We start from the raw sequence: 15,794 nt of genomic DNA on the forward strand, positions 1-15,794 counted from the left end.
ATTTCAGGGAGAACTGTGTGTTCAGGAGCCGTCAGCGCCGTGAGAGACTGCTAGTTCCCAGCCATTCTTTCTCCACAGCCCTGCACCGTGGCAGCGTCTCTGGAGGGTTGGTGTCAGACTCCCCTTTAACCCTGGAGGTTTCAGACTCACATAAAGAGGGGAGCAAATGGACAGACTCACCACTGCCTGCTGAGAACAGATTTAGGACCGCTGGGACAATCTGTACAAATCTGGACAATTTGTACTTAAAGTATCTAAGATATTGGATGCTGTATAGTCTGTCTACCAGATAATAACACATTAAACTTGTTATTCTAATTTAAAGGATTAAGTATTTAAGTTTAGATTGTGGGTCCTGGGGGTCTGTCAGAGACACTAGCCTGGCAAAGCCAAGGACCTGGAGCTATCCATCCCTAAAGACACAGGACCCATCCCTAATCATCATCATCATCATCATCATCTCTCTCTCTCTCTCTCTCTCTCTCTCACACACACACACAGAAGAAAAGAAAATAATATTGGTTTTCAAGTGCATATGTCATGTATTAAGAGAACTTTATAAATTTACTGGCAAAGTTTGATCAGCACTGATAACTTGTTAGGCTAATTGGAATTTATTATTATTATTATTATTATTATTATTATGTCATTATCATATGCAATTTTAAGGACTTATAAAGGTTGCTTTAATCAAATGTTTTAAAAAAATTGAAAGGGTATATATTTATAAGACACAAAAGATTTGACATAACTTTATTCACTCGGTTAAAGAGGATTCTTTAATACATAACAAAACAGGACATAAATTTTTAAACGTTTAGGAAAAACTAGGTTTGCTGATATGTAACTTTGATAAGTCAACTATTTTTAAAATCTCAATTAGCTCTCTCAGGATGGTAGAATGGTGCTTCCATGGTGACCTTGGATAAGTCATTCTATCTTGCTGGTGCTTTCAAGTTTTTAAAGCAAAGGATGTGGCCCAGCAGTGACCGAAGCCTCTCCCAGACCTAACATTCTAGAATTCCCACACTGCTGTGCACTTGCTATCCATTTGACAGACTGCTGATTTGACAGGCAGCTGGGGAAGGCTGCCCACCTTGATAAGAGTCCTCCTTGGCGCTTCTCCAGGGATCCTTTTAGTTGATGGCTTTTGATCACATCCTACTTGCTTGTTTATTCTGAAGTCTTAAGAGAACGCTTCCTTCCGCAAACCCAGCTAGGACAATAGGACATGCTGTAAACAGGGAAAGCCTGCCCTGCAGAGCCTCCCAGCTCTTCTTAAGCCCCGGAAAGGTCAAGAGAAGAGCAGTACTTGACTTAGACCTTGGAGTTGAAAGCCAGTTTCTTGTTTTGTCTCATCTATACAATGATGTCAAATGTCTGGATAGGACAAGCAATTCCGTTCCTAAATCCATCCTATGAAAGAAGCTGGATGCTTAAAGAAGACCCTGGCAACCCCTGCCTGCCTTTGGTGCAAGTTGCCAGCTAAACCAGGTGCTCCGAGGGATGGGGCTGGCTACTGCGCCAGTGTGTGGGAGAGGGCATTACCACTTCCTGGTAACATCTCCCACTTCTTTGGGTGTCCCTCCCATCTGTTGGTTGTTTCCTGTCACCAGTCCCCTCACTTCCGTTGTGATCTTGTTTTTGCTCTGGGCCAGTCTCAGGGAAACCAAACTCTTGAGAGCAGCTCCCACTGCCTGATTCCAGGCTTCAGGGTCAGCGCCCTCTGGCGGCAGGCAGTGATGTTCTGAGGAGGTTTGAAGAATCACCTGAGTTCTACTGTCTTCAAAAACAAGGCTGCACTTGCCATTAAGCCCAGGACTCTGCAGGAGAGGCATGCAGATCTCTGTGAGTTCAAGGCCAGCCTTGTTTACAGAGAAAGCTTCAGGATAGTCAGGGCTACATAGAGAGACCTGTCTCAAAGAGACCAAAAATAAGTAAATGAAAGCAATAAAGCCTAGTTCATGTAACAGTTTTGATATCTATTAATCATTAGCATGGATCATGGCACAAAATAGCAACTCAATAGGTGGTATCCCTGGGTCACTTCTATTAGAAATTATTAAAATTGAAAGACCTTCAACAGCTATGCAAAATTTCCATCAAAAACACCAATGGGAGGAGCCAGGTCACCAAACCCTAGTTCAATGCTGAAAGTCACTGATGGGCATGTTAGAGAGCTGAGATTGGAAGATCACTGGGTTGCTAGTTGCCAGTCTAGTCCAGGTTCAGTGAGAGACCCTCTCAAGAGAACAAGGTAGAGGTGAAAATTAATGGCTTTTCTCCTTTGGCTTCGTGTGTGTGTGTGTGTGTGTGTGTGTGTGTGTGTGTGTGTGTGTGTAGTGTATGTGTGTGTGGTGTGTGTGTGTGTGCACGCGCGCGCATGCACACACATGCTCCAGAAATCCCCTCCCCATCTCATCTCTGTCCTCATTCCCCAGTACTGAGGTTACAGTCTTGAAGCACCTCCCCCAGCTTTTTATCTGAGTGCTAGGAATGGAACCCCATCCTCATTCACACAAGCTCATTCTCCACTGAGCCCTGGAATTCTCCCAGCCCTGGAATCCCTGCCTCTCAGGAGCTGAGCCTTTAACAGACCATAGACTGAAGGTCTCCTTCCCACTTCTGTGTCCTTTCAAGTTTTCCTATCTTTCTATCCTGCCTCAGTAGACAGGTTGAGGAATGTTACTCTGTGGAGTAGACACAGCCATGACAGGAGACAGGCTCAACCCTTCCTCCCATCTGTGTCTAATACATGGGAGCAGAGGCCTCAGAGAAGCACAGGTAGATATCAGTAACCTCTGAGGTCAACCAGCTGGCCCTGTTTGTTCCGAAGTTAGCTCTTGAAGTAAATCTGTTTATGTTTTAACTTGGAGGCTGCAATGACTGTGCCTTTGTGAACACTCCACAGAGTAACATTCCTCAACCTGTGTCACGACCCCCATGGGAGTCACATATCAGATGTTTGCATTATGATCCATAACACTCGCAAAATTACATAGGCACACGCTGGCATGCCTGGCTTTTCTTGAAGCATCTTCAGTTTGAACTCAGGTCTTCATGGCTGCATGGCAAACACTTTGCTCAGTCATATCCCTCTCCCCAGACCCAAATTTTTAAATCGGGATACTTCTCATCTAAATCTAAACCTCCGACCTCTGAAAACTCTGGACACCCCAAATCCTGAATGCCACAGTAAGGTGTGGATATGTTAGAATGGGGGGGGGGGTACACTCCGCATCCAGCCAGTGTGAGTCTTTGCCTACAGGGCTTCATGAGCAGCAGGTTAGCCCATCGCTCCAGACCGCCCTCAGGTTGACAAGCTGACCCAACACTGACTTACATTCTTGCAGAATATGAAGAAATCGATACTCTCGCATGCGCATGCGTATCAGGCTCTTAGCAGCTTGGTTATTGTCCTGTGATTTTTTTTTTATTTGTCTCACCTTTGAATATACAAACCAAAATCAAACGTATGGGTTTTCCTGGACTGGGCTCATCTGACTGCATAGCATGATCTCACCTCAGCCACCCCAGGCGAGTCTCTGAATGGCGCTTTTGAACTTAGCAATTATCTTCCCAGATTCCTCAACACTCAGGCATGAACCGCCAACTGCTTTCTGAAGGGCAGGGAGGGCAGTCCCAGCTGAGTGCAAATGAGACACTGACCCAGTTAATCTATGAACCTGTCCAGATGCTGGCAAATGCTGTTTCATTGCTATTGTCCTTGAGGAACTCAGCCTTGGACGACTCCTAATTATCTTGCACGTAACAAAGGCCAATGGGAAATGGCTACCGACAGACTGGCAGCCTGGGTCCCCTTGCCATCCCTTTGTGGCTTCCTTCATTAGCTTTTTTTTTTCCCTATCTTAGAAAAGGCCCTTGACCTTGGAGGCTCTGGCACAGCCTTTCTTGGCACTGTGGTGGGATGAAGGTGTCTTTTCTGACCCCGTGGGTGCAGTGACCGATGGAAAGCCCCAGATGCCCTCTCAGCTGGCAGTCCATCTTCCCCTCTCATCTCAGCAGGGAAAGGGCTTGGCAAACCGTGCCTTCTCCTCCTCTCCTCTCACATCAGAGCCAAAGCAAACAATGATTGAAATGGGAAGAGAAGCCTTCTGCTTTCAACAGGACCAGAAAGGAAGCCATTTGTAGCAGCCTAGAATGATCTACCAGCATGACTTTGGCATTGCTGCCCCACCTGGAGCGACAGTTGCACACTGAGCCATCTGCACTTCTCAGCTGGTTCTCAAGACTAATGTCGGTATTTCTAAGTCACATTAGGAAAATCAGCATTGATCAGACCCCATGCTAACCAGTTTAAGGGAGGACTGAACCTGTGACTTCATCACTGTGCCTCCAAGCAACCCAGGGACCAGTGTGGATAGCCATGCACCTGCCTAGATAAAATGTCTCTGCCACTTCTGTTTTCTTCAACAGCAGAGAAATGAACACTTAAAACTATGCGTCATTGGAGAATCTGTAGAAAACAAGCTTGTAGGATAGACTATCTGTAGGAGGCAGTAATGTCTGTAGTGTCTGTTGCTATATTAAGGATTCTTCTGAAAACATCAAGGTTGAATATCCACCCAAAGTATAGTCTGTAAGTCTGTGTCTTAGTTACTTTTGTATTGCTGTAGATAAGACAATATGACCAATGCAACTTATAGAAGAAAGAGTTTATGTGGGCCTTAAGGTTTCCAGAGGTAAGCCCATGACCATCATGGTGGAGAGCATGGCACAAGCCAAGGTAGGCATGATGCTGGAGCAGTATGTAAGAACTCACATCTTGATCTACAAGTACAAGACAGTCAGAGAGGGGGGGAGCACATACAAACAGGAATGGTGTGGGCTTTTGAAATCTCAAATCCTGCCCTAGTGACACACCTTATCCAATGAGACCACACCTCCTAATCCTTCCCAAAGAGTTCTATCAACTAGGGACCAAGCATTCAAACATATGAACCTCTGGGAGCCATTCTCACCCAAACCACCAGGGTCTGCTTGTTACCCATCCTTACTCTCCAAAGACCTAAGAACAAACATAGCTTGAAGCAAGAAGCAGCCACAGGGATCCCATCATGCCTTAAAGATGGCTAACATTTTCAGGGCTTGCTTACTGTTTTCATTCCTTAGCAATACTTAGAACACAGTCATTGCCTTGTTTACTTAAAGCCTCAGAACCAAGAAGAGTCCCAAGACAGGGAACGTGGAACTAAAGGAAAACAAAACTTTTTTCTAAGCTCTTCTGACTTTGAAACTTAGAGAAGTTCAGAGTTTAAACACATTTGACTTCTGAACATTAGATCTTTCTTCAACATCTTTTTTAAGTAAGTCCACAGTGGGGGAAAACTCTAAAGAGAGACAGAACAAGTTTTCTTTCTTATCCAAATGCCAGCCCATGCTTTGAAGATTTGAAAACTTTATTTATCCAGTCCAGTGCAGTAGCCCACACTATGATTCCAGTACTAGGGGGGCTGGAGCAAGAAGATTGCAAGTTGGGCGCCATCTTGGATTCTATCATGAGAGTCTATCTTGAAAACAACTACAAAACCAGCATGTGAGCAAAGTACCAAAGTAAAAACAAGGCCAGGCTAAATCTCAGTGTTTGAGGGAGAGCTTTCCTGGAATTGTGGTAGACTCTCTTAAGTCCTTAGCATGGCAGAAAAGGATGAGGTGGGGGATAGACTTGATCCCACCTCCAGGATTTGATGGGAGCATTCTATAAAGCTAGCAAGTTCTGCAACCAAAGAGAGCTCAACTCTAGGCATGTGATAGATGCTGAACATAACAGAAATAAGTAGAACTCTGAGATCATGAGCAGGCTGGCATAGACGTGAATGGGTAAACCTAGGTAACAACCAGTTCCAGGAGGAGGAGTGGGTGCAGACCCTAAAGCAGCAGTTCTCAACCTTCCTAATGCTGTGTCCCTTTAATGCAGTTCCTTATGCTGTGGTGACACCCCCCCATGATAAAATTATTTTTGTTGCTACTTTATAACTACTTTTGCTACTGTTATGAATCATAATGTAAATATCTGTACTTTCCAATAGTCTTAGGGTGAGCCCTGTGAAAGAGTTGTTTGACACGCCCCCCCCCAAGGAGTTGCAATCCACAGGTTGAGAACCACTGCTCTAATGGGCTTCATCTTCTGTCTTCCACATGTGGATTCCTGAGAGGAAGAACAACTTCAGACCCTGTACCTCTTCCATCCCATAGCTAGCTTCACCCCACCTTCCTCTCCCACCCAGAAATGCTCACTTCTGTACCGTAGCAGGTCCACAGGTGGCTTTAGCTCCTGGCCTGGCCTCTGTGTACTAAATGGAGACTCCAGGCTGGCCAGCATTAATGATCCCTGCCCTGTCATGACCTCAACCTTCCCTGCTGTACCCACCATCTGTGAGGATCCCAGTATAGGCTGACAGCAAGACATATGTCCCCTTCCCCAGCATCCCTAAATTTAAAGGGGGTCTAGGAATACAACTCAAAAGCAAAGCACTTACCTAGCACATGCAAGGTACTAAGTCAAGTTCCAGCACTGCAGTAGGTCTCTTAAAGGACTCACCCCTGGAAACTGTAAGCCCCACATAAACTCTTGCTTCTATAAGTTGCATTGGTCATGTTGTCTTATCTACAGCAATACAAGAATAACTAAGACACAGACTTACAGACTATATTTGGGGTGGATATTCAACCTTGATGTTTCCAGAAGAGTCCTTAATATAGCAACAGACACTGCAGACATTATTGCCTCCTACATATAGTCTACACTACAAGCCTAGTTTCTGTAGATTCTCCAATGGTAGTTTTAAGTGTTCATTTCTCTACTGTTGAAAAAAAATAGAAGTGGCAAAGACATTCTATCCAAGCCTGACTGCAGTGCTGGAAATCAGACTTCATGGTAAGAGAACACAGGACCACAGGTCAGCCCCTCCGCTCTCCTCTGCTCTCAGCCAGCCAACTATTGACCTAATTCTGGACAGACACATTGGCCCATTGGCTGCATTGTCTCAAAAGAACAAATGCTTTCTAGACTGAGGATAATGACTCAGTGTTTGCCGGAGGAACAGAGTTCAGATTTCCAAATGCACATAAATGCAGAATAGCAATGTGGCCCATATGGAATTCTAGCAGAGATAAGGAATGTCCAGCTCAAGTAAAACCAGCCATATCAGAAAGCTGTGGGTTTGACTACGAGACCTTGCTTCAGTGGATAAGGTCGGAAAGCAATGAAGGATGATCCTGGACACTGACCCCAGGTCTCCACGTGTGTGAACCTACATATACACGCATCCACACCCATACAAAAAAACTATGCATATGCACATACCACACATACCCATAAACACCAAATAATAAGGAAATAGTAAAAAGAGGGGAGGAGGAGCAAAAGCAAAGGCACCTCTCCTCTCAATTAGTTATAATAAAACCACCTGGAAATTCAAACCCCCAAACTGTGGGTTTTCTACAGCGCCCCTTTGCCCACCTGCACATCTTGGCCTGTGAGTGACAACTGGTGCTGATTGTGGCCAGAATGAAAAGTCCCTAGGAACTAATGACTCCTTAATTGACGTCACAATGATACCCCACCTCACTTGCTTGCTAATGGGTTTCTGAAAATTCAAGAATTCGTCTCCATCACCGCCTTATGAAAAAGAACTTCCCCAGGGTGTTTTACTGGGACTTGGATGTTTACGCCTGCTGCCTACAGAACAGCAGCTCGAGCCCTAGTCAAAGTGCTGCGTTTGCTCTGCCTCCATCTTGCCCCTACCTCTGAGACCCCCCAAAGCCCTGCTCCCAAACTCCTTCCTTTATTTAGGAGGGCACGTTCCATAGCGCACACGTGGAAGTCAGGGGACATCTTGCAGCCATCTCTCCTCCCACCACGTTTGTCCCAGGCATCAAACCCAGGTCATCAGGCTTGGCAAGCACTTTACCCACCGAGCCAGCTTACAGAACCAGCGTAAATCTCTTGTGCCTTCTGAGGTCCACTGAGCCATCTTACAGGCCCAGTGTACATCTCTTGTGCCCTCTGAGGTCCTGGCAGTGGTGTTTAAAGCTGGCCACACATGAGTCATCTTGCCCTGATTTGCTTGAGAGTCTTTGTCCCCAACCCCCCCTCCATCTCATGCCCCCTTTCCTTGGTCTCTCTAACCTTGATCAGAGTGAGTCAGTAGGCTCGCCTTCCAGACAGCTAACTGTGGACGAAGACTGCACTCCAACCTCCCCTAGCTGACTTCTTCCTCTCTGAGAGCAAAAATGATAAGGATAGGAACAGGAAGAAATTAAAATAAGGTCTATTTGCCTGCAAGGGTACCACGTGGTCTCTGGTTTTTCTTTAGGTAGACTGGGAGCTGGTGTCTTTAATGATTCTCAAACCCTTGGGCCACGCCCGTCCATCCTTAGAACTTAGTTCAAAGACAGGAGGATCCTGTAAGAAGAAGGTAGAGCCCCTAATGCTGGCTGGAGAGAGCTTGACGTGGATTCGTCCCGCATGAGTCTTTATATTTATTTTGTTCTCTGAACACGTGGATGCATGGAGATGAGTGCAGACTGGGACTGAGCGGTCTACCAGATGTCTGAATCTGCACACCACAAACATGTAACATTATTTGTATTATAAGCCATTATTTTCAGTGTCAAATAACCATGAGTTGGAGGGACCATTTCAATTTATTCATTCAACTTCTTTCTATCTAACTGAAACGTAGAGGACCTTGGCCTATTTTGACAAAAATTTTCCCACTCTGGAGGGCACCTTAAGCAGGAATTCCTTCCCAAAGCAATCAGTATTTCTGTAATTCTATCTGAGAATGGTTTTCATTCAGTGTTCTTCAGTGTCCCTGGTTACCAGTGGGTTGTTTGGGGCTTGGTTGGTTTCATGCATCTAAATGATTGACATCACCTTGCTGTCTCCTAGCAACAAGAAAATCACTCCCATTGATTGGGGGGTGAGGGGGGGTAGGGGGTGGGGGGTGTTGCTTAAGATCACAGCTGGGTTTCCCAGCCTGCTGCAGCCTGCATGACCATGACAGGGTGACAGGGTAACAGGCGGTGCTCTGGTCCTGGGAGTTATAGACTAACTGATGATAAGAGTGGCTCTGGATCAACTGGGGTGTGTGTGTGTGTGTGTGTGTGTGTGTGTGTGTCTGCACATGTGTTCCCTCTATAACTAAAAGTTACTAATGGGTGAAAACTTTGTTTGTAAATGACTAAACTGTACGAGCTAGGGTAGGAGGTGTGATCAAAACAGATATCTTGGGATAGAGTTGACCCAGTGTGAGGCTCTTCCTCACACTGGCCAGAGATGAGAGAGAGAAAGAGAAAGAGAGAGGGAAAGAGAGAGAGGGGGGGAGGTAATGATTGCATAAAGATATTTAGAATAAATCCAAAACTGAATATCTGGTATTAATTCATGTGGCAGACTCTGAATCAAGGGCATATTGTTGGGGAGGGGAGGTCCCCTCACAATCCTCAGAATTATAAAACAGTATAAAATTTCAATTTCTCTCAAATGACCATAGCATCAGCAGAACTCCACATTGTACTGAAGGTCTCAGAGAAGCCTTCCTTGTGCAGATGTGTAGTCACAAGGCCCCTGACACAATGCTAGAATCACACAGGCACTCACTTCCTTTCTATCCTGTGTCTGCTTTTGAGACAGATTAGAAGGTCTCAGCTCTCCCTCAGAGCATTCGATGGGAATCATGCGTAGTTAAAGAAGGTAAATATTACGTTAAATCAAACTGCACTGCGTTCTCCAATGCTGCTTTTCTTTTGCCTTGAGGGGCAGGGAGGGGGGGTCTTCCTCCACTGCCTTTCTCTTTACTTTTGAGGCCAGGTCACTCACTGAACCTGGAGTTCACTGACTGTCTAGACCACCTAACCAGCAAGCTCCCACAATCCACCTGTCCACATCTCCACCCCCAGCCCCGGGGTTCCAGATGCACACAGCTGTGCCAGCTTTTATATGGACACTGGGGATCCTGTGCCCCCGTGCTTGGCACAACGTGCTCTTTACCCTCTGAGCCATCTCCTAGCCCTGTTTTGTTTCCTTTCCTTTAAGTGACACTCTCACGAGTGAACAACTTTACTGTTTGATGGGCAGCTATCAGGCCCCTTCCGATCCCCGAGTCTCCAGCCCCACTGTGGCTGGTTGCTTGGGAGCAGAAGCTACAGCAGGAAGCAAGGCTGACTGAGAATCAGTACCTGTTGCCATGGATCCCAACGCCAACATAGGCAACCTTGTTATCACTCCCAAAGTTTCATCAGAGAACACCTTCTGCAACTTGTGCGCTACCTCGGTCCCCAGAACTACAGATCTGTCACTCAGCCAGCTTTTAGTAAGCTGGGGGGATCTCATGGCCAGAGCTGGGGTTGCTCCAAATACCTCATAGCTGGTTATTCAGGGAACTCTGCCCTGGCCCTGGTTTCTGTTCCAGCGCTCCCACTGTAGCAGCTGCCTGACGCTTAGGAGACTGCTTCAGGCAGGCCCACAGCCCTCAAGTTGTTTTCAGTCAGACCAGCGAGAAGCCTCTCTTAACTCCTGGAAGCTGACATAGGCAGGCCTGGTGGGCCTGTGCAAGCTGGTATGGTCAAATAAAAGGGTGTGGTCAGGATGGATGAAGCCGTGCGCGTACACAGCTGGCTGGAGAGGCTGCCTTCCTCCCGCTCCCAGCGGCTCAGTCTGAGAGACGCTCCTTCCATGCGCGGGGCCATGTCTGCCTCGTGCTGTGATCGAGGCCCAGCTAAAGCTTCATCCAAGTGGCAGTATGGCTTTATACAGGGGACAGCGGGCTGAGCTACCCACACAGAGAACAGATGGCACATGGGGCTGCCCAGAGCCAGCAGCAAGACAACTGAAGAGTTTCGGGGAAGCTGGGAAGCGAATCCGCAGTCAAAGCGCTGGATGCTCAAGCCGACAACTCAGATCCAGTCCCAGAACCCCTACCCTAGAAGACAAAACGAACTCCAGACCAAAAGCTGGCCTCTGATCCACATGCATGCCGTGGCGTATAGGGTATGCCCTTCCCCCTCTCTCTCTCGTCCCCCTCCCTCCCTCCAGTAATAGTTATACATACTTATTTTTAAAAAGTTGCAGAGAACATTCAGAAGCAGAGAGTGAATGGAATTAAACCAGTGAAGGGATGAGGTTGTGCTAAGAAGGTGAAGATCTACAGAAGCTAAAACCAGCAAGGGGGTGGTGGCAGCGCGCACCTTTAGTCCCAGAGCTCAGGAGGCAGAGGCAAGCAGATCTCTGTGAGTTCAAGGCCAGCCTGATCTACAGAGTGAGATCTAGGACAGCTAGGGCTGCAAAGAGAAAGCCTGTAATAAAACAGATGGGGGTAAGGGAGGGAGGGGCTGAGGGAGGGGATAAGGGAGTGGGGAGAGAGAGGGAGAGACAGAGAGAGCCAAGAGGCTGCAGAAGGGACTTCATGAAGGATTTCAGATGAGGTGGAACCAGTCCGGTCCAATGCTGGCAGTGTAGCTCCAGAGCCGCTGCTCTACCTGTGGCTGCTAGGCTGCTGGCTAAAGCCCCAAGCTGTTGCAGCTAGAGTTAAGAACCACGGGCGCTCGGGGCTCAGAATTCCTGTGATTAAGGACGCGGCCCTTTGCAGCTCAAGAGCCCTGCCAGTTACCTTGCCTTTGCTCAGGTTCCCAAGGCCTCCCCTTACATTATTGTCCTATAAACACACACTCCTCAGCACTCCCTAACTAGTGACAATGACAATAGCGGTCAACTCACACCCCAACCTGGTGCTGCTTTTCCATAAAATGATCGTCCCACCCTGCGTATGAACAGACTTCAGGCCTGAATGATCAGAAAGGCTCAGCCACACTGATGCCTTAAGAAAGGCCTCTCCACCAGATCGCCGCCATCATGGACACGAGTCATGTGCAGCCCATCAAGCTGGCTAGGGTAACCAAAGTGCTGGGCAGGACCGGTTCCCAGGGACAGTGCACGCGGTGCGAGTGGAATTCATGGATGACACCAGCCGTTCTATCATCCGAAACGTCAAAGGCCCCGTTCGAGAGGGTGACGTGCTCACCCTCTTGGAGTCAGAAAGAGAAGCTCGGAGGTTGCGCTGACCTTGGCCACTGGGTCCTGGATATCCACCACTTAGCCCACGAAATGACCTGCAACTGTTGAATAAAGCATTTGTATTAATTCTTAAAAAAAAAAAAAAAAGAAAGGAAGGAAGGAAGGAAGGAAGGAAGGAAGGAAGGAAGAAAGAAAGAAAGAAAGAAAGAAAGAAAGAAAGAAAGAAAGAAAGAAAGAAAGAAAGAAAGAAAGAAAGAAAGAAAGAAAGGCCTCATTTGTCTCTGTGCCCTTTGAGACCAGAAGTGTTTTCTGAAACAGGGACGTACACCTGTGCTTTGTAACCTGGGAACTGGACTTGGGGCGCCATCCTACGGCTTTCACACAGAGAACTCAGCAGCAGAGACCATCCCTGTGACTTAGTCACGTGGACCCCCTGAAGCAAGGCGCTTTCCTCTTCCAAAGATCTGCGCGCTCAGAATTGGTCTCCTCTGGTTAAGCACACCTGCACCACGCTCCTAGCAGCCTGGTCTCCCAGCCAGGGCGAGACTAGAACTAATTAGTTGTTGGAGGTAAGCTCCTGTCATGTATGATGAGTATCAGGTAATGGGAAGGGACACAGAAGGCCCTGCACGCCATCCACACAAAGGCAAAGACACTTCAGTTTCGGGAGCCATTCAGGAGTTGGCTGTTACATAGAAACAGAACTGTGGAAATGGTCTTCATATTTTGAAATTTTTAAAATATTTATTTTTATTTTATGTGGATGAGTGTTTGCCCACATGTGTGTATCGTGTACACACCCGGTGCCCAAGGAGGCCTGAAGAGTGCACCACATCCCCTGGGACTGGAGATAGAGAAGTTGTGAGCCCCCGCGTGAGTGGACGCTGGGAACCAAACCTGGGTCCCTGGAGAGCAGCCAGTGCTCTGGCCAGCTGAGCTGCCCCTCCAGTCCCAGCCTTGACGTTTTGAAAGATGGCGATACGTTCAAGATATTCCATTTCAAACAGCAGGTATATTTATATCTAAAACTTTCTAGGAGCAGGGGGCAGGGGGCATGGCTCCATAGTAGAAGTGTTTGTCTTTGCATGCACAAACCTCTGAGATCTATGCCCAGGATGGCGTGTGTGTGTGTGTGTGTGTGTGTGTGTGTGTGTGTGTGAGAGAGAGAGAGAGAGAGAGAGAGAGAGAGAGAGAGAGAGAGAGAGAGAGAGAGAGATGTAGGGAGCTGGAAAGGTTTCTCAGTGGTTAAAAACACTTGCTGCTCTTGAGGGGAACTATTTTGGTTTCAAGACTCATGTGAGTTATAGACTCACAAGCGCCTATAACTCTGTCTCCAGGGGATCTGACACCCTCTTCTGACCCCCGAAGGACACTCACCTGTCCTTACCCACACAGACACAGACACATAATTTAACATAAAATAAAGCCTTAAAAAGAAGATACAATCTTTAAAATGTTAAAACATAACAAAATCACTTAAAGGGAAAAATGTAATTTTTTTCTTTCAGGCATGTAAATATTAAACAGATAAAAAAATATTAATTCAGTTTTGTCATGTAAGGGTTAAATTGTTCAAGCAGCCCATTCCTGGTGGTTCCAAATTAGCTCACATGAACTAACGAACTAACATAGGAAGCAGCTGAACAGTACAGAGCTATTTGCAAGCATCTGCACCTTGGGTAGTACAATTCTAGTCTCTTCCTTAAACAAAGATCACCTACCTAGGATGTGCTGGGAGCTGGGTAAGCTGGTGTGAAGAAACAAAAAACAAATCAAATATATCCTCAAGCCCCTGGGCCCTGGCGAGTGACCCCTATATTATGAAATAATTGCCACACAGCATGGCGATATAGTAAAATGCTTCAGAGCAGTAAGAGAGTAGTTTATCCAGGGCAGGAGTGAGGGGGAGTCTGAAAAAATGTGTCTTTGGGGATGCGTATTATTGGGGTGAAGGGTTAGAGACTGCCTTCTATTCAGTCTCTTCCAGCCTCTATACCCTGGGCCCCTTCCATTTGGGTAACTGTTAAACATCAGTCCTGCAGGCTGGAAAGCCCCAAAGACTCGGTTGGTCCACACGGGTGCCATTTTATGTGTACCCTCATACAGCACTGGGGTCAAAGGGCTCCCTCAAGGGCACTAACTCCATTCCTGACCCCATCACCCTCCCCCAAGACAGGGGTATCACAGGACTATCACACTGGAAATTAAGTTTCAACACACGAATTTGGGGAAAATGCAAATACTTAAATCACAGCAGCCCTGAAGTATGAACCAACTAAGGAGATTGGGAAATTCAAATAGCACCAGGAGAGCCTAGGGGTAAAACCGGGTACATTCCTTTCATCTGAGGCTGATGGGGGACGGGGAGTTATAAGAGAACAGCTGTAGAGGGGAGCTGTTACCTCAGCCAGCAGCAGAAGCAACTGCAGACTGTGGACCGCCTGCCACAGAGGGGGCCGAGGACAGGAGAGCCATGGCAACCTTTGAGCTTTGGTTAATGGAAATGCAGAGGCTTCTCCCTAAGAGCTGTGATTCAAATTTTGGCCCTTATGTCTCAGCCAAAAGCTTTTCAGGATTGGGAGGTTTTTAAATTCTCTTATCTGTTTTTATTTATTGAGACAGTTCTCACATAGCCTAGACTGGTCTCAAACTCTCTACAGAGCTGTTAAGGATAACCTTGACTTCTGATCCTCCTGCCTCTGCCTCCCAAATGCTGGAAGTTACAAGAGTGTAGCACCACTCAAACCCAGGATTTACTCCATGCTGGGCAGGCACGCCATCCACTTGAGCTGTGCCTCTCAGCCCAATGGTATTTTTAAAAAGATAGAAATGTTTGTGGTTTCTTTAAAGACTTGATGACTAGGCTCACAGTTTCACAGGGCCAGCTTCCTCCTTAGTGAGGACACCTTCTGGGGCCAGAGAGGAACAGGTGAGGCAGTGAGAGCTAAATAGGAGGAGGCCATGGCTCTCCTCTGTAGTCAAAATTTTGATTTCTTTTAAAAAAGCATAGAAGTGTTATATAGGAATATGTTTTTGTTGTGATCCCAGGTGTAGGATATGAGGCTGCTTTGGATTGTCCACAGCAGTAGACTATGATTTGTCTCGTGCTCTGGCAGAGGCATGATTTTCTTTTTCCAGCAGCAGATAGTTTTGGCAAGTGTATGATGTTTGGAATTCTGGGGACTTTTCAGAAGGTATATCAGTGCTAGAACCCCACTAGAAGGGGCTGTTTGGCCAGTTGATGGTTAGCACTGTTGTTGTGGTTTGTCAAGTTGTTCTGCACAGAGACAAGAAAAGGAAATTGTATACCCTGATGGCGAAGATCAAAATAACCAAGGAATGTCCCTAATCAGCAGGAAGTAGTCTGATGATACTGATGCCCCTTTCTCTCTCCCCTTCTTTCTCCCAAGAGATAAGGGTGGAGAAGGAGGGTAGCCATAGGAACCCATAAAGTAGCCAAGAAGCTAGCCTTGGCTAGCCATACTCCTCAGCCTCTCAAATGCCCCCTCACACTTGCGTCCACACCTCCCAGGAGTCCTGGTGCCTGGTACATCAACCTCCCCATCCGTGCCACCTGCTTGGCCCTGTGGACACTGAAGATGCTAAGTAAACCACCCAGGAGCCAGATGTCAAGGACACCCACACAAGGTCACACCAGCAAGTAGCTCTGGCAAGCTCATTATGGAAATGCTTTTCTTCATTACTCAGTGTTGATATTAATATTGATTAATTAGCTTTTTTAAAAAATTCTAGC

The 15,794-nt window shown here is 46.8% G+C and overlaps 1 pseudogene; it reads left to right on the forward strand.

Moving 5' to 3' along the window:
* Positions 1 to 11,870: 11,870 nt before the first annotated feature.
* Positions 11,871 to 12,166, forward strand: LOC127687169 (40S ribosomal protein S28-like; annotated as a pseudogene).
* The last annotated feature ends 3,628 nt before the right edge of the window (positions 12,167 to 15,794 follow it).

The sequence above is a fragment of the Apodemus sylvaticus genome, chromosome 6, assembly GCF_947179515.1.
Source record: "Apodemus sylvaticus chromosome 6, mApoSyl1.1, whole genome shotgun sequence".
In the NCBI taxonomy this organism is placed as follows: domain Eukaryota; kingdom Metazoa; phylum Chordata; class Mammalia; order Rodentia; family Muridae; genus Apodemus; species Apodemus sylvaticus.